Raw genomic sequence first — 25,281 nt, 5'->3', positions numbered from 1 at the left:
TGTTGATAAATTGGAGAGGGTTCAGAGAAGAGCCACGAGAATGATCAAAAGATTAGAAAACATTCCTTATAATGGTAGACTCAATGAGCTCAATCTGATTAGTTTACCAAAGAGAAGGTTAAGGAGTGGCAGGATTACTGTTTTTAAGTACCTACATGGGGAATAAGTATTTAATAATAGGCTCTTCAGCCTAATGAAGAAAGATATAACACTATTCAGTCCCTCAAAGTTGAAGCTAGATAAATCCATACTGGAATTTAGGTGTTCATTTTTAACAGTGAGGGTGATTTAACCATTGGAACAATTTACCAAGGGTCGTGATGGATTCTTCATCACTGACCATTCTTAAATCAGGATTGGATGTTCTTCTAAAAGATATGCTGTAGGATTTATTTTGGGGAAGACCTGTGCTCTACAGGAGGTCAGCATAGATGATCACAATGGTACCTTAGAATCTATTAACTTTTCTTTCAAAAGAAGAAGATGGCTTTTTGGGGAGTGGGGAAGTCAATGTTTCTAATTTGCTGTTCCCACAAAACACTACAAACTGCAGATTACATTCACAGCAGAATGATTGTAAACTGACTTTAAAGGTAAAGTAAAAATTATCTATGGGTGCAAAACCTTTAGGCTTATGATATGCCCATATAAGTTATGGTGCCTGTTCTGTCATTAATTGTTATGTAGATTTAGGACTGTAAATCCCAGCAATAATGGAGGTTACTTATATCCATTATATACTAAACACCTTTTGATGATTGAAGCAATGTTTCCCTGCATAATTTTCATGTTAAAACATTGCTAACCTATGTAGAAACAAAAATGTGACTTAACATTTGTGTGTGTGTGTGTGTGTGTGTGTGTGTGTGCATGCACATTCATTACAGGGTGATTTATTTACCTGGTCTAGGGTGACCAGATGTCCTGTTTTTAAAGGGACAGTCCCGATTTTTGGGTATTTTTCTTATATAGGCTCCTATTACCCCTCACCCCCATCCCGATTTTTCACGTTTCCTGTCTGGTCACCCTAACCTGGTCTTAAATTAAAGAAAAAAGGAGGACGTTGGCTGCCTATAAGATGTCCAATTGACTAAGTTTGTACTATTGGTGAATACCATAACTTTGCCTTGGAGACCTGCTCCTTGGGCCAATTATTGACTTGCATAGATGTTCACACATCATCCACAGTTTTAGGATTTCACCATGATGCCTGAGGTCAGCAGGTGATCATAACTCTCCTGTGAGAGTCCCTAGTATGTCACTCACTCACCTCTGAAATTCATCTTGTTTTATCCCTCCTCAGTTTGTTATAAGCACATTTTTAACTTCAAAGGTACTTGTAGAAATACCAGGTTTCAGAGTAGCAGCCGTATTAGTCTGTATCCGCAAAAAGAACAGGAGTACTTGTATTTGTTAGTCTCTAAGGTGCTACAAGTACTCCTGTTCTTTTTGTAGAAATACCATTCTTGGGTCTTTACTAAGAGGTTTTAAGAGGTTGGATATTGTATTACGTTGGATTTTTTTTCAATATTTGCTTGTACGATGCCCCAGGTAACTTGGTGGTAGTGGGAGAAATCATGTAAATAGTATCGTTTTGTTGTTCGCTGAACTCCTGCTGCCTGAAATTGTTAAATTTCATCTGGTTTTAGGCTCTTATTCGTGCAGGGAGTTACTTTACACTTGTTTGAAAGTAATGTTTCTATTTCTATGCATCTATTTGCCTTTTGTTGTTGGTTTTTTTTAAATATGTCTACAGTAAAATACTAGTCTAGGGAAAAAAGACTCCCCCCCCCCCCCCCCCCCCCAAAAAAAAAAAAAAAACCCTCAAAAGTGAATTTAACAGACAGTTCATCTGTCTACGGTGATATGGATTAGTTTTTTAAAACAGAAACCTCATAAATGTCCCCTTGCCTTTTGACTTGTAACCCAATCCTGCTCCAACTGTCCTTTGTAAGCACTATGGCATACCAATGTGATGAGTAAATTATAAATGCTGTGCACAGATCCAAAACACCCATTGACATCCTTGGAAAGAGGATCAGGCCTTTAGTCTGTCAGTACTTTAAAAATATTATTTTTAATGAGTAGACACCATAAGTATGTTTATAAAATGTAGAGGATAACCTTTTCTTTCTTTATCCCCACTCTACTATGTCACATGCCTGGAGAAATCTGGAATACTAACACTGTAGTCCAGAAACAGCTGTACTGTTTAGCTAGCTGACTGATGCACCTGAGGGACATTCCTTCCTTTATCATAAGATCTTGTTTATTATATAAGCTACAGTTGGCTTGACATAGTATATAGTCACTAGGGTGAATGAACTGGAAAGAAGTATGTATGACTCACCCCAGTGCGCGCACACTAGGGTGGAAATGGTTTCTAGAAAGTCAATATTTTTTCCACTCTCAGTGAAACATATTTTATTTTGAACTCCAGAGACTGGTTCCACCTAAAACTGTAACTCTGGTTTACAAGAACTTAGTGAAAAATAGGGTAAGTTTTACAACATTTTAACATGTGTCCAGTTACAGTATTCTGCACATGATTGCACACTTCCAGAGCATCAGTGCTCAAACACTTCAGTCGCTGTTCAAGTCTGATAAATCTAGATTCTCTGTTCTTTCTGTTGCACACACTTAATAGCTGACATAATGAGTAATTGGTACAGCCCTGGAGGAAAACATCCAATTTTTGATGCTTTTTCAGAGTTGGAGATAAAGCTTCAATATAGCTGCCATGCTGAATACTTGGGAGTATTTATTTCTTGCTTAGCTTCTATATCCAAGAGCAAATGGTCAAATTCATTTCATGAGCGTACAGTACATAATTGAACTAAGCTGATTGTTGAGCTAAGTCTCAAGGTACTCCTAGCATTTTTTGGTGTGAGTCTGCTAAGGACAGAAAGCAAAGAGGACACTATGTCCAAAAGAACTTGTTGGTATTAGACTTTCAGCCCATCTTGGTAAGAGGTACTAAGCACATCCTGACTGGTTCCGTGGACTCCTCGTGGCCACAGCTGTTGCCCATATACTTCTATTTAGCATTTTAATGGCTTCTCAGAAGATAAGAATTCGTAGCGGAAAATATTATGCGTGGGTAATCTATTTTATCTACTGACCGAGCTGTCTTGGCTTTAGGGACTAATAAAAGATAGCTACATCTCAAGATACTCTGAAACGTGAGCTGTTATCATTGGCTTCCACACATGGCTTAATAAGGAGCGATTCATAATTAGTTCACAAATACTGTGCACACTAGGAGAACATCCGTGCTGATAAGTATTATTTTGTATTGTGGCAGCAGCTAAGGATTCAGGGATCAGGGCCTCGTTATACTGCATAAACAAGTAATCCAAAGACAAAAGAATCCCTGCCCAGTCAGAGAGCTCACAGTATAGGATTTTGACAATCACCATGGGTAAATATGCTCAAAATACAGCTGTCAAGCATGATTTTAATTTGCTTCCAAATTCAGGGTGGCTGCTGCTTCTGTTAACAGTAGCCCGTAAATTGTGCTTTGCTAGAACCAAATGGAACTTGGACATTAAAATGTTGGCCTGCTTCTAAGGTTAGGACCTACAATGTTTGAGTACATACTAAATTTGATTAAGCATATGCAGGAATGAGAATGTATTTTATTTGTTAATATGAAAATATAGTTTTGCTTACAAAAAAATCAAATGTACAAAATACCCCAATAATATGTTATGTCATTAATAGTGATGGAGTGTTTCATTTAAAAGATCTTTCTTCTGGAAACATGGATCTTCAAGCCAGGAATTGATATTCGATTTTCAGTTGTTAACATTGTCAACCTTCCAGAAACTCCATCTTTGTGTTTAACTATGGACATCTGGAAAGGTATTTTGTTTGCTTCACTAAATAGAAGCCCAGGTAACATTATGAAACTTTTATAATGAAAAGAGCAGTGGTTTAGAGTAGATTTAGTGATTTCATTAAACCCACAATTTTTCATTGAGTTCACGTTGCTGTTAATTTAATCAATTTGGTGTAATATATGTAAGTGGTCACCATTTTTAAAAGTTGACTTGTATAGATAGTTATTTCATACCACTGCGTAGTGCCACGTATATTTCTTACCTCATTATTTTCATAAATTTAGATTATTTCAGACACCACTGTGGATAAATGCTGATTTTTTTCAATGGTAACCACTCTATATTACTTCTGGAAAAAGTTTTTCACTTCCAGATTTTTCACCTTGTCCCTCAATAATGTCACTTTGTGAGAAAATAAAAAAGTTTATGCCTTATCTTTAGTTTGACAGGGCTTAGCAGAGTTTATAGCCTTACTTCAGGTCCTTGCACTATCCCCACAGGAATTTAGACATTTACTTCAGAGTCTGTGTGAAAGAGTCAAATATAATAGTAGGAAATAGCCAAGACAAAGTTGAGGGGCTGAACTTCTGCTCATATCTTGGCTCATGGTTCAGAACTAACGAAGAAACGTCTGTATACTGCAGTATTTGTTTTTCAGTGTATGTATTGTCCACAGCTCTGCAATATTTGTGAAGTTTAGCAATAGGAAAACATCTCCCCAAAAGCTGCCTGAGTGCATAGTTAATACACTGAAAGGAGGAGAATGATAACATACTGTGTTAAAAAGACCGGTTCCCCTTAAAACAGGCTTTTTAGTAAATTATTTTCTTAGGAATTTTGACTTGGCAAAGTAATCTTCAGGAACATGCTAGAAACCTTGTTAAGAGTCATAGCTGCCTGTCTGCTGATATCTGGGATTTGCTCTAAACACTGAACTGTTGCATAAATTACTGTATATTTTTGGATTTCAATGTTACCTCATAGATATTTCAGAACTACGTTTGCTTTTAAGGACTTGTGAATTAAGTCCAATAGATTAAATAAATCTTTTATTTCCAGGTAGATGACATTCACAGGATAAATATGGTGCGCTATTATCTTTCAGAAGGTACATAATAAGGAATTAAATTTTATGTGAGGTCAATGCATAGAACTTTAATGGTGTACGTTGTTATGGTGAACAATCAGGGCATTTAGGGAAAGGGGAAAGATGAAGTCATATGAAACAATTTTATTTGTTACATTTTTAACATTTATTGCTTTACAAAAAGTACCTCCCTCTTGTTTTTTCTCCTCACCAATTCTTTAATTGTGTGTGTGTGTGTGTGTAACATCCACTGGTTTGTAGTTACAACATATATCTTTCTAGTAGTATCCATATTCTACACATGCATTAATTCAGTGGTTCTCAAACTTTTGTACTGGTGACCCCTTTCACATAGCAAGCCTCTGTGTGCAACCCCCCTCCCCTTATTAGTGAAAAACACTTTTTTACATATTTAACACCATTATAAATGCTGGAGGCAAAGCGGGGCTTGGGGTGGAGGCTGACAGTTCGCAACCCCCCATGTAATAACCTCGTGACCCCCTGAGGGGTCCTGACCCCCAGTTTGAGAACCCCAGCTTTAATTGCTGATGGTGTTGTCTCTAAACAAACCAGTGTCTCACCACAGCTATCTCTGAATAGAAGTCTTGCTGCTCAAGTTGAGTCACTGTTTTCAATGGTTATGAATTTTACTTCTGTTTTTACTTCTGTTTAATTCTCATGTAGATCTTGGCATTGGTAGCCACAGAAATGCTTGTGGATGGTGATGGATGAAAGACACAGCAAAGTCCTTCAGTCGTTGGCCATAGATTCTGTGATAAAAGTGGTGCCATTCTAAATAGTCACTGGTTTTCTTACACCACCTACGCCTGACACAAGTATTAACATCTGAAAATTTGACTAAAACAATACCTCTTGTGTGACCTGTGGTCAGGAACGGCACTGTGTGTTTTGGCTCATCATTGGCTCATCTGTAATGTGTGCTGGATTCCAGCTGTAATAGAATGCAGTCTTTAATTTATGTGTCCTTGCATGCTTGTTTTTTTCCCCCAAGCCCTCTAGACTCTTCTTTCAAATGGAATTTCCATTCCATTTTTCCTTTCTGTTGGATTGATGTCACCTGGGAGGGACAGAGCAGCCTTATAAATTGCATACTTTCCTGTTACTGAATTTAGCCATGTACTGTGTTCATATTAATCTCTGCTTTTTATGAAAGCGTAGAAGTGAACAGAAAGGCTTAGCTATATTTCTTCCTTAATGGAGTGTGAACTGAGTCCAATGATACTATGGCTAATTCACCATTGAAAACAAAATAAAAGAGCTGTTGGTTGCAAACATTTAACAGGGTCCTTGGCAGCAGAGAACTCAGAGAAATCCAAGGAAATAGCATTTCTGGGTGGGGGGAGGGAATAGAAAACAGTAAAACTAAAATTTTAAATTGAAATTCAGCTGTTTTTCAACCGGATTGATAGGTTTATTGTTTGCAAGTATTTCTCCATAAACCCATCTCTTTCCTCAACCCTGAAAAGAAGAAACAGGCCAAATGCAACACTGGCAAAAATGTCTATATCAGCGTCTGCATCTCTGTGGAAATCTTTCATTGGAGGAGTTGTATGTGCTTGCTGCACAGAGGGATTTGGCTCAAACTCACACACTTTAATGTTTGAAGTTAATCATCACACTGACAGTAGTATCTGTACTGGAGACCTAACCTACCACATTGGTTTACATCGTATTCTTCAGCTATCCAAGTTTAACCTTAAATTGACCTAATATTTGCAGAGTAAAGGGATGCATATGCAAAAGACCATCAGCTGGCATGGTATGCAATCAGAAGAGAGAGGTAAATAACCCCTCCAATTTATTCAATAGCAATTTTGCTGTTGAAGTGTTGAGCTGAACTAAGCCATAACCCATATTTTAAATATAGTAATCAGATAATATAAGGAAGCTATGCTGCATATTACTTAAACAAAATAAACAAAAAAGAAACCTCCCCCCTAGGTTTACCAGAAAATGATTTCACTTTGAATATACATATGTAATGTATAGTTAAGCGCTTAGGAAAGATATAGTTGTGGCTTGTTGGTATCACCTTTGTTTTGTTTTTTGAGTAATATGGAGAGAACAAACAGCTTTGCAGAACCCGTTAATAAAAAGACATTTTTAGCATTGGGAACAGTAGAATGTTCCGGCGTGCTATTCATGTTACAGTTAAATGACTGACACAGCTTCACTGCTTTGTGGACCTCATTTACCCTTATGACAGATATTTATTCACTCAAGGTGTATGTTGATGGAAGATAAAAGAACTCAATTGGATTTGTCCCTTACGCAGTTCTTTTCCATATCTTTTTCTGTATAAATATAACGTTATCTAAAAATAATGTGTCTTACAATTTTTCTCAATTCTTCTGATGTATTCAAAATTAGTAATATCCTTATCTTGTTCTTGGAGGCGTTACTTGCTAGAATGCATGCCTCGACATGATAGGGTGTGCCTGACAGCTTTTCATAATAACTGGAGAAAGCAACCCCTCCTCTTTCTTCCAAAAAGCTACATGCAAAATATTATTGCAGGGATAGGCTTGTCATTTTAATTCTCTTATATTCAACTTGAACTGGGGGGGGGGGGGGAGTGGAGGAGGATTGTTCAGGGGTTAATTCACTTTAATTGGAAGTATTCCACATGGATGTAACCTTAAACAGTAGCTGTTGCTTAAGTGGAGTAGGGACTTTATTTGATACATTACTTGAGTGAATTTTCTCGCCTATTTTCCTCTTTGGTCACCTGGGATTTCATACCAACATTCCAGATTGGAAGGAAGCCATATGACCTCACTGGATCTATAAAGGAGATCAAATTCTGCCCTCATGTGTCTGCAATTAAAATAGTCTTCAGTAGGAACTGGAGGTCCCTGACTGAAGGCAACATTTGGCTCCATGTTGGTTACTGCTCCATAACATAGAAATGTGGGTGGATTTAGATATATGGGGGAAAACTTGTGGCCTAGGATTGGCTGGAAAGTCATGTAATTGTTTCATTAAGCGGTGAGCATGGAGTGACCAGGCAAGTGTAGACCAATGAGCAGGTGTAAACTGAGTATAATACTCAATACCAGTCCCACTGGTTGCCCATGCAGTCTTATCTCTGGGGTGCAAGTTGTCAGTGGACAATGACCCTTGTGTTTGAGCAGTTTAATACAAGATCGGTTCTCTGTGATAAGAGCCATATGATAAATTGCATTTATCATGCATCTTTGACCATCCTATCTGTGCTATGCCCACTAATTCATCTCCTCTGAACCTCTTCCAATGTTCCAAATTCTGGGGCAGCATCAAATGCCTGTTTTCAAAATACCTTTTTCACATATCTTTAAAATATGAAACTTTCCAAAATTACACAAGTAAATCAGATAGGAGATAATCAGTTCTGCACCAATGATGGTTTGGCATTTCAATATCTGATGACCCATAAGGACTAAAGTTAAGTTTCATATATCATTGAAGGTGAAACCTCTCCAGTTTGCCAGTGGTATGACGTACTTAGCCCCGGAAGGTTATGAGTTATTTTAAGTGGAGCTAATAGCACAGCCTATAATTAAAGTTGCCTGACACTTCCCATTATAAGACCCTGTTTTCAGTTGCTTATCACTTTGCCAACCTTTAACCATTTGGACTGAAACTTACTATGCCAACTGTCTGCCTGAGGGTGGGTTCTCCACCCCCTCCCCGCAAGTTTCAGCAAAATGATGATTCATCCTTTTCAGAGAATGAGATTAGGGAAACTACGTTGTTTGTCAATATTGAAAAGAAATATTTCAGCTTGTTGTTGTTGAGAGGTTCTAATGCCCGCATGGTTTGTTTTTTGCAAGGGTGACTTTTGTGTTAGAGAGATGCCTGTTGCTGTCTCCATGGAAAACTACCCAAATTTGGCCAAGTCTTTTAAAACAAAAAAAGGCACACCATGTGTTCAGTAGATACTTATTAGGGTTTCACTATTTCCCAAAGATTCTTTCTGTACAACCCCTGAGGTTGCAGGAGCTGAGCAGGACTTTCTCTGCAGTTCTGATCCTGGAAGCTGTGGCACCAGGCCTTTCTTCTGTGCTCTCAGTGCTATTCCTGTTGTGGCCCTGGCAGCAGGAGGAGGTGGAAGGAAACTGACTGAAATGCACAGAGTTCAGGGTAGGGGGAAGAGATAATAGATTGGAACAGAGGAGCAAAGGGAAGACTGGGAACGGGTGTGTTTGGTGGGGGAGATTGGATCTGGCTGGGCAAGGAAAGTGGAGGGGAAAATTGGGAGTTGGGCTGGGGGAAGAGTGGGATCGGATATGGAGTTTGGAGGGGCAGACTAGGACTGGCTGGACAAAGACTGGTACTGGGATGAGCCGGGGTGGGATAGAAGACTGGTACAGGAAGGTGGAGTGGGGGGGGGTGAAACTAGGATAAGGAAATAGGACTAGCACAGGGACAGGCTGGAGGGGACATGGGAAGAAAGGGTCAAACTTGGGGGGAGCAGGGGCAGAAGGTCTGTGCAGGGCACATTCCCCTCCAGAACCTGGAATGGAGCCAAGGATTCCCAAATCCCAGCATTCCTCTTTGAAAAATGGTGGAAAATTGTCTTATTCCACCCTAGTGGCTGGTCCACATAGAAGCTGACTACCTTATTAGCATTATCCGTTATCCTGTTGGTTCAAGTTTCAGAGGTCTGTGTAGTGGATCTAACAGTTCCAATCCTACTGATGAACCATGTGGATGTCAATATAATGCCACACGATAGAATTTCTGTTTTGTTCAGTTTTTTTTTTAAAAGGAAATCACATACACAAAACTTAAAATAATATTAAGGTTGCAATGTCAAGCACTCACATGTTAGGAAATATCAGAATTAAGGTTTTTCTTCAAGTGCTGTCCCTGTGGGTGCTCTACTTCGGAGGTTGGTGCGTCCCAGCACTGTTGATCAGAGATTTATGTAGCAGTGTCCGTGCTGGTTGCGTGTGTGCAGTAGGCATCTCGCAGTGACACTGGTGCCATGTCTAGCGCGCACACGACCTGAGCTCTCTAGTGCTTTTTGAACCGTCCTCGGCTGAAGATGGAGCTCTGGGGCAGTCAAGTATCAGGGGGTAGTCGTATTAGTCTGTATTCACAAAAACAAGGAGTCCGGTGGCATCTTAAAGACTAACAGATTTATTTGGGCATAAGCTTTCATGGATAAAAAACCCACTTCTTCAGATGCATGGACTGAGAATTACAGATGCAGGCATTATTATACTGACATGTGAAGAGAAGGGAATTATGTCACAAGTAGAGGACCAATACAATCAGGGTGGATGTAGTTGACTCCCAACAATTGATGAAGAGGTGTCAGTCAACTCCAGGAGAGGAAAAGCTGCTTCTGTAGTGAACCAGTCACTCCCAGTCCCTATTCAAGCCCAAAATTAATGGTGTTAAATTTGCAAATGAATTTTAGTTCTGCAGTTTCTCTTTGAAGTCTGTTTCTGAAGTTTTTTTGTTCAACTATGGCTACTTTTAAATCTGTAATAGAATGTCCAGGAAGATTGTCATATGGTCATATATAAAGTTAGTGTTATAGTTATTTTCATTACAAAAAAAGTTTATGTTCTCTAATTATCCATACTGCACTGGGGGTGGTTAACCGTGAAGATGCCTGGTTTCCCAGGCTTCAAGCGATGTGGCTCCTGCCATGAAGCAATGCCCATTTTGGACAGGCACTCCTTGTGTGCGTACAATGTCACAGTGAGGCACATATTCCACAAAAATGCGCCCACTGTAGCAATCTGAAAGCTAGAGACCCGCGTGACCTGGATCTCAGGCTAAAAATGATCTTGATGGAGAAATTTCTCCAACCTGAAACATACACATGGACTGCCTCTCTGGGCACTCCTCCTGTAGGAACAGGAGACATATCCTCCAAAAGACTGAGGAAGAGGGCACAGACGTCTCCGCAGAGAGCACTGCAGAAACAATGGCGGACTCCTGCCAGGTCGCTATCCCTGATGCCAACACATGCTTGGGTGAGCACCTATGATGCTCTGGGTACTTCTGGCACTGCCAAGTCCGAACGAAGGAGACGGAATCAAAGCACAGATGAAGACATGCCTCCTTACAGGTGAACTCAGTGCTGTGGAGGAGCTCGGTACCGAGCGTCTCTTCAGGCACCATGCCTCCGCCCCAGTTGGCACCAGTGGAGAAAACCAAGCCAGCACCTACCAAACCGCCGCAGCATCTGTTGGCACTGACGAGAGCACCCCCCTCAACACCAATGGTACCGACATCAGAACTGCCACAGTCTCTGCTGCAACGGAGAAATATGATTCTATCATCAGCATCGCAGTCCCCATTACTTGGTACTGAGTGCTCCCCCGTGGGCTATGGAGGAGATCCCCACATTTCTCATGAAGCGGTACATTCGTCCAGGGAAGACGATGATGAGGTGCAGGAACCATGCACTTTCTCACCACACCATTCATCACCGAAAGAGCGATGACCACCTTGGAGCCATATGGGGCCGAGATGCTATTACAACAAGATGGCTCAACCATGGTGCGGACCACTGTGTATGTATCCACCAATGGCCTTCCCAATGCAATGGGTACACTGGGAACCCTGGGCAACTTACTGGGGCCCCCACTCCAGTCCACCCACGGCTCATAGAGGCGAACTGAGGTCTAACCCCATTTCTCCCACCCCGCAGCCCACGGAGGTTCAGGAAGTTGGGGATGACACTGAAACAGGCACAGACCAGGCAGCTACATCTCCAGCACTCATCTTCCCTGGATGAGGCGATCATGCCACCACCGCCTACTTCGGTGGACGACTTCAAGCAGTTCCTGCTTAAATAGTTCCTGGTTGTTCAAAGCCAGGACATCCCATTGGAGGAAGTGCAGACAAACCAGCACAAGCTGGTACAAATCCTACAACCGTCATCTACTTCCAAGATCACTCTCTCCCCATCAATGATGCAAGCCTGGTGTTGTCAGACGCTACCCGTGTGGTGCTCTGCTCTGTTCAATGTTGATATCAATCGGCTGCATGTGTGTGTTCCCTCTGTGTGCTGCCCCAGCTCTGCGCAGATAGCTGACACAACAGATCCTGAGAGAACCCCCAATGACCACAGACTCTAGTAAGGTACGAAGGCACGTCGGCCAGGTTTATTGCCTTTAAAGATACAGTCTCCAGCTCCCAGGCAAACGAAGTCCAAGGTGCTGCTAAGGTGCTGCTAGCCAGTACATATGTGCTCCCTGACAATGGACTCAGCTCAGTCAGTGGCGGGACTTTCCACTGCCCCCTAGGCTGGACCAAGACACCACCCCAGGGATGCATTCTTATACACAGGTACAAACAAGTTACACATCACTCCTGACGTATTGAGGTGCAACCCCTCTACGTAACAAGGTACAGCCCCACTATGTAGCAAGGTACAGCCTCTCACCTTGTACATGTTGGTTTGAACAAAACAACTCTATTCGTCATATTATCCTTTTGGCCCTGTCATTGGGATAGGTCAGCTTGTTCCTTGTTATCTGTGTGGAATGTGCAAGTATTGGAGTGTTCTGATATCTAGTGTTCAGTACCTTTTAGATATGTATCTTCTTGCAGCATCAGCCCTTTCTTTGCCAGCTTCTGTGAGCAGGGCCTGCTCCTGGCTCACAGCTTAACTTTGCCTTATGTTAGCAAAGTCTTGACCATTACTTTAGTTCAGGCTTCAGGCCTCGTACTGGGCCTCTGATAAGGGTTTATGTTTCAGGGCCTCATCTTATTACACCTGGAACCAGCAGAGAGAGTCTGGCAGACGCTGGCCTCAATTCTGTCAACATGCAGGGTGGATAGGAAGTATTACGTCCTTGCCAAAGGGCTAGACTTCCTCTTCTCACATTTGCCTCCCAACTCTTTGGTAGTCGATGCCGCTAACCAATGCGGTAAACAAACTCCGTTTAGATTGACACTACAAGATAAGGAATACAAGAGGCTTGACCTGTTCGGGCACAAAGTTTATTCTTCGAGCACGTTACAATTCAGAGTCACCAACTATTCGGCCTTGTTGGTTAAATACGATTATGATAACTATGGGAAACTTGTTCACAGCGGAACTCCTTGAGGAGAAACAGTCACGATTTCAGGCCATTGTAAATGGGGGTCAACTCATAGCTAAAATAGCCCTCCAAGCGTCTTTGGACGTCACGGACGTGGCAGCCAGAACCAGGGCCAGGGCCGTAGTGTTGCGCCGGGCATCCTGGTTGCAGGCCTCAGGCATCCCTAGATAACTGCAAACGAAAGTAGAAGACTTGCCTTTTGATCAAGAAAAGTTGTTCTTGAATAAGACTGACAATTTGCTCCACTCAATGATGGACTCTCGAGTCACTCTGTGCACTTTGGGTTTTTATATCCCACTTGCAAAGAGAAGAAGGTATCAGAGACCCCTCCACCAATCGACATGATATCCACTCAGAGATTGCCTAAATGGATCTCCACATGCATTCAAAGTGTTACCATATTCAGAACACGGAACCTCCTATGCACATCAGAGTGCATTCTACACAATCTGTTTCAACCTTGATGGCGTTTCTACACAATGTTCCAATATTAGAGATTTGTAAGGCAACCATTTGGGCCTCCGTCCATACATTTACTGAGCGCTATGCAATCACTCACGATTCCAGGGCTGACGCCATAGTTGGCCTAACCGTACTTACCTCAATGACTCAAACAAACCCAAAGTCCCTTCTGCCTTCTGAGGGGCACCGCTCTACAGTCACCTGAAGTGAAGCACTCACAGGGACAGCACTCAAAGAGGAAAAGAAGGTTACTCACCTTGTGCAGTAACTGAGATTCTTCGAGATGTGTCCCCCCGTGGGTGCTCCACTACCTGCCCTCCTCCCCTCTACTTCGGAGTTCGCAGTTGGGATTCTGCAGTAGAGAAGGAACTGGAGGGCTCGGGTCATGCACATGCTAGACGCGGCACCAACGGCCCTGCCTGACCCCTACTGCACACGCGTGACCCACGCGGACACTGCTACCGTAAATGTCCAATCGACGGCGCTGGGATGCACAGAAGTGGAGCACCCACAGGGACACACAGCTCAAAGAACTTCAGTTACTGCACAAGGTGAGTAACCTTCTCTTACCTGGATAACCTTAATTTGGCCCCTTGTGTGCATGCATTGATTTATTTTAGGTACTTATGTTCCCCGTTATCATAGTATCTCAGCACCTCACAGTCTTCAGTGTGTTTGTCCTCACATCACCCCTGTGAGGTAGGGAAGTATTATTATCCGCTTTTTACAGATGAGGAACTGAGGCACAGATAGGCTAGTGACTTGACCAAGGTCATACAGGAAGTCGGCAGAGCAGGAATTGAAAATGGGTCTCTGAGTCCTAGGCTAGATCCTTAACCACTGGACTGGTCTTTATAGGGTGACCAGACAGCAAATGTGAAAAATCGGGACTTGGATGGGGGGTAATAGGAGCCTATATAAGAAAAAGTCCCAAATATCAGGACTGTCCCTATAAAATCAGGACATCTGGTCACCCTAGGTCTTTACTCTCTAACAATCTTTTGTTACGTGATCGCATACTGTCTTTTCCTTGTGACCCCCTGCCTCATACATTGCGCAGGATGAACCAGCTATGGGGTTGAATCACGATTGTGTAGTGAAAGAGGCTGTTGTTTGTAAGACCCCCCCTCTCATTTGCTTCAGAAGTTGGAAGGTGTGTGGTGAATGAGATGGGATTAAAAGAAAAGAAACAATGGTCTCATGGTTAAGGCAGATGCTGCCCTGGAGAACTGGATTCTATCCCTGCCTCTGCCAGAGACGACCTGTGTGATGCTGGGAAAATTTCTTAAACTACATTTTTCACAGGTGGACATGGAGTGGATGGTCCTTATTTTCTGGGTGCCTGGTTTGAGACCTTCAGGTCTGATTTGCAAAAGTTTTGAGCACTAGCAGCTGCAGCTGACATCACTGGGAGCTGTGCTTCGAAAATATGAAGTGCTGTATAAAACTAAGTACTCTAAAAAATCTCAAATGGGGCATCCAAAATTAGAGGATGCTTTTGATCTTTAATGTCAGAGTGCTTCAGCTCTGCTCCTTTAAAAAGGGGATGATACCACTCTCTCACTTCCCAAGGGTGTTGTGAGAATAAATTCATTAATATTTGTGACGCACTCAGATACTATACTTGGGAGCAACATAGTAAAATCCTATGAGGAAAATCAATAACTCTGTCTTCAGAACAGGGTTTGAAGCGTGTGCCACAAATAAGGCTTAGGGTCACACACTGACAATGTAAAGAAATCAAAACGTTGAATAGCTGCTTATTAAGTGAGCATCATCCATTCTCTGCACTGAATGAGGCAGTTGTCCTGTGGAAAAAAAAGTACACCTCTACACCGATATAACGCTGTCCTCGGGAGCCAAAAAATCTTACCGCTTTATAGGTGAAACCGTGTTATATTGAAGTTGCTTTGATCCGCCGGAGTGCACAGCCCCGCCCCCTCCGGAGCACTGTTCTCCAGGGGTTGTCGTTTTATCCCCCCTAAAATTTGTTATTCTGGATTTTCCCACCTGGATCCCCCACTCCTGTGGCTAGAAGCCAGACAGTTGAGCTCAGCTGAGTTGGAGGTAAAATTTCAAAATACAAGACATGTGCCTTGTCCCTTAGGTATTGGTAAATGGGGCTGATTGGTTGCTTGCTCCAACTCTTTTGATTCCTCTTCCCCCTCTCACAGACTCTTCACCTTAGCTTCGCACCAGTCCTGCTCCTCTTCTCCCCTCCAGCCCCTCGTTCCTTCCCCCCCGCATTTAGCTTATCCTCTCCTAAATCACCCCTAAATAATTGTGGAACTAGCATAACATTTGCGGCTATCACATTTTTCACTCTGTTCTTCTCTTCCTCTCCCCCCCCCCCCATGTGTCTGTCTTGTCTATTCAGACTGTAAACTTGTCTAGGTAGGTACTGTTTGTACCGCACCGAGCACAATGAGGCTCCATTCTTGGGTGGCCCTTAGCCACTACTGTAAGTGGCCGAGAGTGAGAGGCGATTAACTTTAGTGCAAAGGGGACAGTCCAGATCAGAGAGGGCATAAATAGGATGTGCTTATGCCTGATTCTACAGTGATCTTTTTCCAGACTCAGCTCATGTCCTTCCAGGTTCTTCAGAGACTGCTTGGCTTCTAGTAGCTCCTCCTTAACCTTAAGGCATGTTAACTTGCCAGCTCCAGTCTTCAACCTGAATCATGTTAGGCTTGTGCAAAACTCAGAATTAAGTCTATTAAATATGATACAGCCTTGTCTGATTAACTTTCATTGAAGCTCCCTTTTCCTTTTGTTAGCAGCAATTTTGTGGTGTTGGTACCCAATCTCCTCTTATTATGGCTGTTAGTGAAAGTCTGATTAACAGCAGTATGTTGCAAAGGCGTATCTTATGCTTCACAACCCCGCTAATTGGCAATCAGTAAGCAGGTTCCAGGAAACCAGTGTGGGAGCACTACTCCCCCACAACCTCCGGCCACCTTCTGTGTAATCTTCTAGCTGAACTGAACCTCATGGTGTGGAGCGTCTGTCCTCAGACTTTAAGCTGATGAAGATGGTTGTTTATTCCTTGCCTTCTATCGTTGTCAGAGCAGTCCATTGCTTGTGATTATTATTCAGCTTTAAGACAAATGGGTTGCACTGGACTTTGTTTTAAAAGTATTTTAATGTTTCCAATCAACTTTACTGAAGAAAGTTACTCCTCCTCAATTGGTTCTCGGAACAGTTTTAGGGATAGTGGAATGGATGCCTCTTCTCCTAGCATTACAGTTGTAATTGTAACAGGATTGCTGGCAGGCTTTCACTCTAGCTATATGTTCTGGACTGCCATCATGTCCTCAACTTCACATTGGTGCTCAGACTTCCCATCCAGCTCCTTGATGGAGTCTTCCTGTGCTGCTCTGAGCCAGGACAGCAGACCCAGCTGCCAGATGCTCGGATTCATGACAATTGTGCTTAGAATTGTTACTGTTTTAGTGAAATCCTTGTGGTAGCAGGTGTCATAACTATAAAGGGAAGGGTAACAGCCCTCCTGTGTACAATACTATAAAATTCCTCCTGGCCAGAGACTCCAAAATCCTTTTACCTGTAAAGGGTTAAGAAGCTCAGGTAACCTGGCTGACACCTGACCCAAAGGACCAATAAGGGGACAAGATACTTTCAAATCTTGGTGGGGGGGAAGGCTTTTGTTTGTGCTCTTTGTTTGGGGGAGTTCGCTCTTGGGACTAAGAGGGACCAGACATCAATCCAGGCTCTCCAAATCATTCTGAACAAGTCTCTCATATTTCAAACTTGTAAGTAAACAGCCAGGCAAAGCGTGTTAGTTTTATCTTTGTTTTCTCAACTTGTAAATGTATCTTTTACTAGGGAGTTTACCTCTGTTTGCTGTAACTTTGAACCTAAGGCTAGAGGGGGATTCCTCTGGGCTCTTTAAGTTTGATTACCCTGTAAAGTTATTTTCCATTCTGATTTTACAGAGATGATTTTTACCTTTTTCTTTAATTAAAAGCCTTCTTTTTAAGAACCTGATTGATTTTTCCTTGTTTTTAGATCCAAGGGGGTTGGATCTTGATCCACCAGGAGTTGGTGGGAGAGAGGAGGGGGGATGGTTAATTTCTCCTTGTTTTAAGATCCAAGGGGTTTGTGTCTGTAGTCACCAGGGAATTGGTGAAGAGTCTCTCAAGGCTACCCAGGGAAGGGAATTAGCACATTGGGAGTGGTGGCAGCGGACCAGATCTAAGCTGGTAGTTTAAGCTTACAAGTTTTCATGCAGGCCCCCACATCTGTACCCTAAAGTTCAGAGTGGGGAAGGAGCCTTGACAGCAGGTATAGCTGCCCTGATGTCATTTGGACATGTACTTGTGAAGGAAGGGCCAGCCTATGGCTGAATGTCGCCCACCGTCAGTGTTGCTTGTAGACCTACTCAGAGCCACATCTTAGAATGCTGCCTCCTGCAGCATTGGCTCCATGGCTAGCAGGGTGCTAGCTGGGCACATCTTACCCCATCTCACTAGGTCTTTGTCAGTCCCCACAGCCTACAGGAGTGAGCCTCCCTCCTCCATGGCAGGATTATTCTATAAGTTGTCTTCTTCTTGATACAAGTTTTCAGTCCAAACTCAGTGTGTCTATTGGATGATAAATGGGATGTTTTCTAACTGCTTTTGGAGTTGCAAAGATTAGGCCATATCTACACTAGTAAGTTTACAATGGCACAATGCAGCTGTGCTGCTGTAAGATCACGTGTGTAGTTGCTCTATGTTGGCGGGAGACACTCTCCCGCTGACATAGCGCTGTGCACACCGGCGCATCTATCGGTGTAGCTTCTGTCACTCGGAGGGGTGTTTTTTCACACCCCTGAGCGACACAAGTTATACCAACAAAAATGCTAGTGTAGACATAGCCCTAGTGATATACAATTGGCATAAGTATTCAGTGGGTCCTCCATTTAAAAGGGGACATAGAATAGGTTCAGATATTTGAGGTTTCAGGTAATCCAAGGGAACTTTCACTCTAACTAATACATGTCAGGAACATGATTCTTGTTTGAATAACAAGGAGTTTTGGATAACTAAAGTGATACTGTAAATATGTGGTGAAAATAGTGCTAGACTGTTCTGTTCCATTAATAATCGGAGCTACCAAGTGATGAACTTTCAGTGGTTGAACTAGCAAAACTGTTTATATGGCTTTGCCCTGAATGCCGAAGTGGAAAAAATCCTTTCTTTTTGTACAGCACTCGGATGTTTTCCTTCATTAAGTTTCTCCTATTATCCTTATAAAAGTCAGATGGTAGCTGCTGCTTAAGCACAACAATCACATAAAAAGCACAGTTTCAAATGTCCTTAATATGACACAATTCATCTGACACTGCTATGGTATTTTATGTACCTAGTTTAAATAAAATTAGGTTTAAAAAATAAAAACTATGTGCCGCTAAAAATGCCTATTTTTTCAGTGTAAAGCATGCTTTTGAAATAACCCTTGCCTTACATTGACATTGGGCATAGAAACTAGCGCCAAATACAGACATTCCATAGATTTTTAGCTAAAACCATTTGTGAAAACTTGTAGATCAATTGGAATATTCCCTTGAGATTATTAATTGTCCCTGCCTAAAAGGATTTATAAAATTTAGACGCAGACTGATGTAAAAATTACATTTGCCTTATTTCACATTAAAATGGCATTTAAAGATTGACACAATGGCAAATTTTAATAATCATGCAGTTTAGAGAATAATCTGATTGATTTTAAATATTTTTCTCCTCACTTGTTTAGAGTTGTATGAAAACAGAATCTTTCTTCCTTGGGTTAATCTCTTCCTACTTTCCATGCCTAGCATTTGCTTAACGCATCTCTTTATGGTGGCATAATTTAGATTCTCTGAGGAATATGATGTCACAGAGGATAATGACTTGAGACATAGAAGAAGTAAGACAAGTAAGTCTCTCATTCATAGAAAAATATTCTTGGTAGTAATAATTGAGTGAAGAAACTAATCATTTGGGAATGATCATGAAACAAGCTGTCTCTCCTCTCCCCCTCAAAATTCCCATGAAGAGTCGCTTGTTCTCTAATACCTGCTACAAAGCAGCCCACAACAACATGAAGTAAATGAAAGAATGTGTTACAGGGTTTCAGAGCTATTTTTTATATATCTGGCCTGAATTTACTAGTGAATCTGAGTGCCTCAGTTTTTGAGTACCCAACTTGACTCACCTTTTAGAAGGACCTGATGTTTCAAAGAGCAGATGCCCAGCACTATCTGCAAATCACTACGTCCTTATAAGGTGTCTTAAGATTCCCATTATCCGGGATGTTTAGTTTTGGGGTAAAATCACTTAAACCCTCATTGCTGGCATGCCTCATTTTTATCTGGCTTAGGGATGGATCCTGACAAGTGCTGACAACCCACAACTTCCTGAAGTCAGAACGACTAACTTATTTATGCCTCTCCTATTATTCTTATATTATTGTATTTAAGTGTAAATGCAGATTTTCAAACATAGGTATAATGATGATAAAATAAGCTTTGCCGCAGGATAAATTTCAGGATTATATGTGGGCTTCTGATTCTCCTCTACCATTACTAGTGTAATTATTATGGCTGCTCAATGCTGGAGTACACCAAACCCCTAAGGTACCAGTAGCATATGAGATGTACTGCAACTTTGAGGCAAGCATTGTAGGTGCTTTGGCGGCTACATCGTGTAGGCTCTGGTGAGCCCAGTTAATACACAGACACATAGCTAAGTGCAAGGGTATTTTATTAGGAATTGCAGAAAAAGGGAAAGGTTGAAAATACCCTAGGTACAGTTCAAATTACAGTTCAAAGTAAGTAATAGTGGTTCTTCTTTGGGCCACTGGAGGCCATCCAGTCAAGAGTTAGGGCTCTTCAGGCCTAGTGCCTGGGGTGTCCTCTCCAATCCAGCCTCTAATCAAAGCAAATAGAGGCTTGCAGGTTTCCAGGCTAGGATCACTTAGTGGTGTATCTCTCACTGGGGCTCCCTGCCTATTCATTGCTGCTCCCCTTGTAAGTCCCACACAGTCTGCACCCAGCTGTAATGTCCAGCAGTCATAACCTGTTCTACATGTGACTCTGTTTAGAAGTCTGGTTGGGCCTAATTTTTAGGTCCAGCCCATTCCTAAAAGGATTGAGTCATTTTCCGACCCAATCCTTCACCCTGAATCTGAATCAGTGCTGCTGCTGCCTCCTGTCCATTGGGTAGTCTCTTGCTCCTGCCTGTGTGGTTGGCATGGTGGTGGCTGTGTGCCCAGCTCCTGCTGTCCCTCACTCCCAGCTGCACTGCAAGTCTGCAGAGTGAGAGGTGCTGTGACGCCTCAGTGCACTCACTCCACAGGCACACAGTGTAGCAAGGCAGCAGAAGCAGACATGCAGCCACAGCTGTGCCGACCCCACCGGCAGGAGGAGGAGAACCAACCCGAGCCCAAGAGAATCCAGTTGTTTTCCCATCCGACCTGAACCAATCTGGACATGAACTTGTAGTCTGGTCCTGTTGGTTTCAGGTTAGGTTGTAGGGCTCTAACTCTATGTACAATTCTTGGGGGTTCATATCTGAATCCAGCATCTCTGCAGCTCCTGGCTAGCCATGGCTCTGTTGCTTCCCAGAAGTGTCCAGTCATTTCCTGGGTCACGGTCTTTCTTCCTACCAGGCCAGGAAGAAAGGGATGTGCCATGGGGAGAGGCTTGATGGGGATTGTAGTCACCTGTTTAGCAGGTTCATCACACCAGCCATAGTATTAAAAGTTTGTTCTCAGGGGTGCTTGAGTCCTTAAATGCTCTTCAGTCCTTATCGTTTAAGTGATCATAGATTAATCACATGCTTTTAAAATACCATTACCCAATCCTTGAGCTGTCCAATCTCAAATAGGATTTGTTTTATAAAGTATGAGCTGTTTTGGAGAACTGAGTCTCCATGAATTCTAGAGTTTGACATTTTTCCTTTTTAGAGCTGTGAATGAGGGCAGTCATACTTAGCTCTGTTAGAATGCTTAAACCACATGCAAACATTTGAGATAGCTTCTCAACAGCCGTTAATTTGCATGTGAATGTTTTTTGCAAAGAAAAAGAATTTGAGGGGTAATACTAGAAATTTTGGCTCTTGGTTCCACAAACAAAATACTGAGTAGGCAAAGCTGTAATGTGAAAAATTTCAGGCAGTCTAGCCAGTAGTCTCAATCACAGCTTCTATTGTTAATAATTATTTGTGTGTAGTGCCATAAATGTGGCTCATGTTTTTACAGGCACATAAGTATGGACTCTGCCCTACAGAAAGTACAATACAAATTAGATTAATAATAAATATAACTGACTACTGGGTAGTGAGAGTGGACATCAGACAGGAGGGAAATAGCTTCACAACAGTTAATTTGCATGGCAGGAAATACTCCTATTGGGGAGAAAACATAGTGATCAGGCTTTATACACTGTTTTTTCTTTGCATATTTTGTTGTTAATTATGTTTTTCTTACTTTAATCCTTTAAAATGTATTTAGTCTACTCCTCCAGAAAATCTTGACAAAAAGAATTAAAGACTTTTAATAATGTTAAGGGATGAATTAACGTCTCGGCTAGCTTTTGTCATGTGGCTGTTCTAAGCAGCAGTCACCAGTTAGGCCAAGATTTACTGAATTATAAATATGGATTGGTTACTATCCATTATAAACCGAGTGTAGACTGCCAACTTATTTAGTTAAGACAGAAGGCTGGATGTGTAAACTAAAATCTGAGGTGCAATACACTGCTCTACAGCCAAAATGGTTCTGAAATAAATGTAGTCAAACTTTACTAATTCTGGGTCACTGAGAATGAAAATGATGCTTAAAATTGTTGATTGGCTCTAGTTTTCAAGATATGCTATTGGGTCAGTATATACGACCCTTGACTTGGGAATGGCGGAGGATAAGTGAGTTATAAAGGGAAGGGATCTCAATTTAAACCAGAAATGACTAAAATACATCTTTGACTGGCTCTATGAATAAATCTATGACTGGGTTTGGACAATACTTGCTTTTTAGGCAAAACAATGAATGATGCAATCTGAAGCTGGTATTGCGTCATACATGATATGAATTGCATCATGTTATTCCTAGAAGTCATGGATGATGCAATCATAACGAAGCTTACATCACTCTGCTGAACAAATTGCCCTATATCAGCTCTAGAAATCATATAGTGTCATGCTCTCTTACTTGTCAGTGTTTGATTTTGCAAAGGGACACATTTCTGTTTAGCCAAAGTGAGCAGAGATGCCTTGTACTTGTGTGAACTGTGCAGATAACTTCTGCTATGTTTGTGGTGAAGTGACTTTTGCATCACAAAAGCGCAGTATAACCACTATGGTTAAGAAAGCCTATCACCTTTATTTTGGCTGCAAAATTGGAGATCAGGACAAGAGGTGGGCCCCACACATATGCTGCAACACTTGTGCAACAAATCTTCGCCAGTGGTTGAACAGGAAAAGGAAATCTATGCCTTTTGCAGTGCCAATGATTTGGAGAGAGCCAACAGATCATACCAGCAATTGTTACTTCTGCATAGTGCCTCCAGTTGGGAAAGGTGGGTCAAAGAAGAAAAAGTGGACTGTGCATTATCCAAACATTCCATCAGCTATACGCCCAGTACCCCATGGAGAAGGACTGCCGGTTCCTGATGCACCAGAATCATTCTCACTTGAGTCAGGCGAGGAAGAGGTTGAAACTTCTGGTCCTGAACCATCAATGTCACAGGACCCACATTTTCTCCCATCCTCCTCCTCTGAACCACACCTCATAACACAAGGTGAACTGAATGACCTTGTCAGGGATTTGGAACTACCCAAGAGTAAGGCAGAGCTGTTGGGTTCCAGACTACAGCAGTGGAATCTCCTGGCAGGTGATGTTAGGGTTTCCATGTTCCATGACCGTCAAAAGGATCTTGTCCCATTCTTCTTCATGGAAGGTGATCTTGTAGTCTGCAACAACATAGATGGTGTGATGGGAGCCCTCACGATCCAGATGAGTGGAGACTGTTCATTGATTCATCGAAGACGAGTCTTAAAGCTGTTTTACTGCATCATGGCAATGTTTTGCCATCAATTCCAGTTGGTCATGCAGTCCATATGAAGGAAACCTATGACAATATGAAACAACTTTTGAGGTGCATAAACTACGACCAACATCAGTGGCAGCTTTGTGGCGATTTGAAGGTTGTTGCCCTCTTGCTTGGTCTGCAGACTGGATACACAAAGTACTGCTGTTTTCTCTGCGAATGGGATAGTCGTGCAAGAGATTCCCACTACATCAAGAAAGATTGGCCACTCCGACAGTCATTGGAGCCTGGGAGGAAAAGTGTTCAGCATCCACCACTTGTTGAATCAAGGAAGATTTTGTTATCACCCTTACACATCAAGCTGGGTCTGATGAAGAACTTTGTCAAGGCCATTGACAAAACACAAGCAGCTTTCAAGTACCTCCATGGAAAATTTCCAAGGTTAAGTGAAGCTAAGATAAAGGAAGGTGTCTTTGTTGGTCCTCAGATTCGTGAACTTCTTCGAGATGATGCATTTGACCATGCACTGCGTGGCAAGGAAAAGACGGCATGGAAAGCCTTCCAGTTAGTGGCAATAAATTTTCTCGGAAACAACAAGGCAAACAACTACAGGTTGTTGGTGGAAAACCTCCTCAAGGCATACAAAAGCCTTGGTTGCAACATGTCACTAAAGATACATTTTTTGCACTCTCATCTAGATTTTTTTCCACCGAACTGTGGAGCAGTGAGCGACGAGCACGGCGAGTGATTTCACCATTGCAACAATGGAGAAATGCTATCAGGGCAAATGGAGCCCATCAATGCTTGCAGACTATTGCTGGACAGTGACAAGAGATGCTCCATTTAATGAATACAAGAGACAAGCCAAGAAGTGCCGAGTAGACGCTGAATAGGACTAAACTATGTACATAATAATTTTTTGCCTTTTTGTTTCATAATAAATTTTATTTATATAACCCTTTTGCTGATTTTTAAAGTGTTACATAAACAGGACAGGTGAAATATTATCATGTAAAGCAACCATAAACACATGAAAAGACCTAGGTTTACAATTTATGATTAAAACTCTACTATCTACACAGTATACATAGACATAAAATGTAAAAACTTAAATATCTTAGAAACAGTAGCCAATCAGTTGTTTTAATTGTCATATTTGAATTCAGCACATCAAAATACATAATAAATAGCACATTTTATCTCTGAAGCAGACGACTTCTCAAAAATTGTAGACCAGTGATATCAGTGATTTATCCAATGGACACAGTTTCTTTTGCCTTCCCCTCTTGCCAATTCCCAAGCTATAATGTATGTATTCCTTCATCTACCTAGTCTCAAAACAGTCTCATGCATTTTACCGTAAAATATAGCTTGAGCATGCCAATGTACATCTGTGCACAGGTCAGTAGGAGCATAGGAACTGCCATGCCAAATCAGACTAGTGGTCCATATCGTCCAGTGTCCTGCCTCAGAGTGGCCAGTGCCAGATTCTGCAGAGAGAGGCATAAGAAACCCTGCAGCAGTCAATTATGGAATAGTCTGCTTGTTTGGGGAAGTTTCTTCCTCATCCTGTTGTTTAATTATGGGGGATAAAAATGGATGATTTTTTTTTGAAAAAATTTAAATTGGAATTGTTAATTTTGTTTGTTTTAATTTTAAACAGTTTTCTTTTTAAAAAGAAAATCTGAATTTAATACAAAATATGTTAAGACTAAAATTTATAATCTCTTAAAACATTTAAATAAAAAATGAATATATTGAATTCATGAGTCTCCATTAAAAATGTGGAGT

The 25,281-nt window shown here is 41.8% G+C and overlaps 1 protein-coding gene and 1 long non-coding RNA gene across 3 annotated transcripts in view; both read left to right on the top strand.

Moving 5' to 3' along the window:
* LIMCH1 (LIM and calponin homology domains 1) overlaps positions 1–25,281 on the top strand; it is a 213,210-nt gene that overhangs the window by 128,552 nt on the left and 59,377 nt on the right. The window lies entirely within an intron of this gene.
* LOC122172326 (uncharacterized) lies at positions 3,724–9,384 on the top strand. Its single transcript, XR_006172527.2, has 3 exons — positions 3,724–3,864; positions 4,902–4,950; positions 5,614–9,384. It is a non-coding gene; the product is annotated as an uncharacterized LOC122172326 (long non-coding RNA).

The sequence above is a fragment of the Chrysemys picta genome, chromosome 5 (assembly GCF_011386835.1).
Source record: "Chrysemys picta bellii isolate R12L10 chromosome 5, ASM1138683v2, whole genome shotgun sequence".
Classification (NCBI taxonomy): Eukaryota; Metazoa; Chordata; order Testudines; family Emydidae; genus Chrysemys; species Chrysemys picta.
Note: the sequence above shows the minus strand (reverse complement) of the source record. Positions and strands in the feature narration are given on the sequence as shown.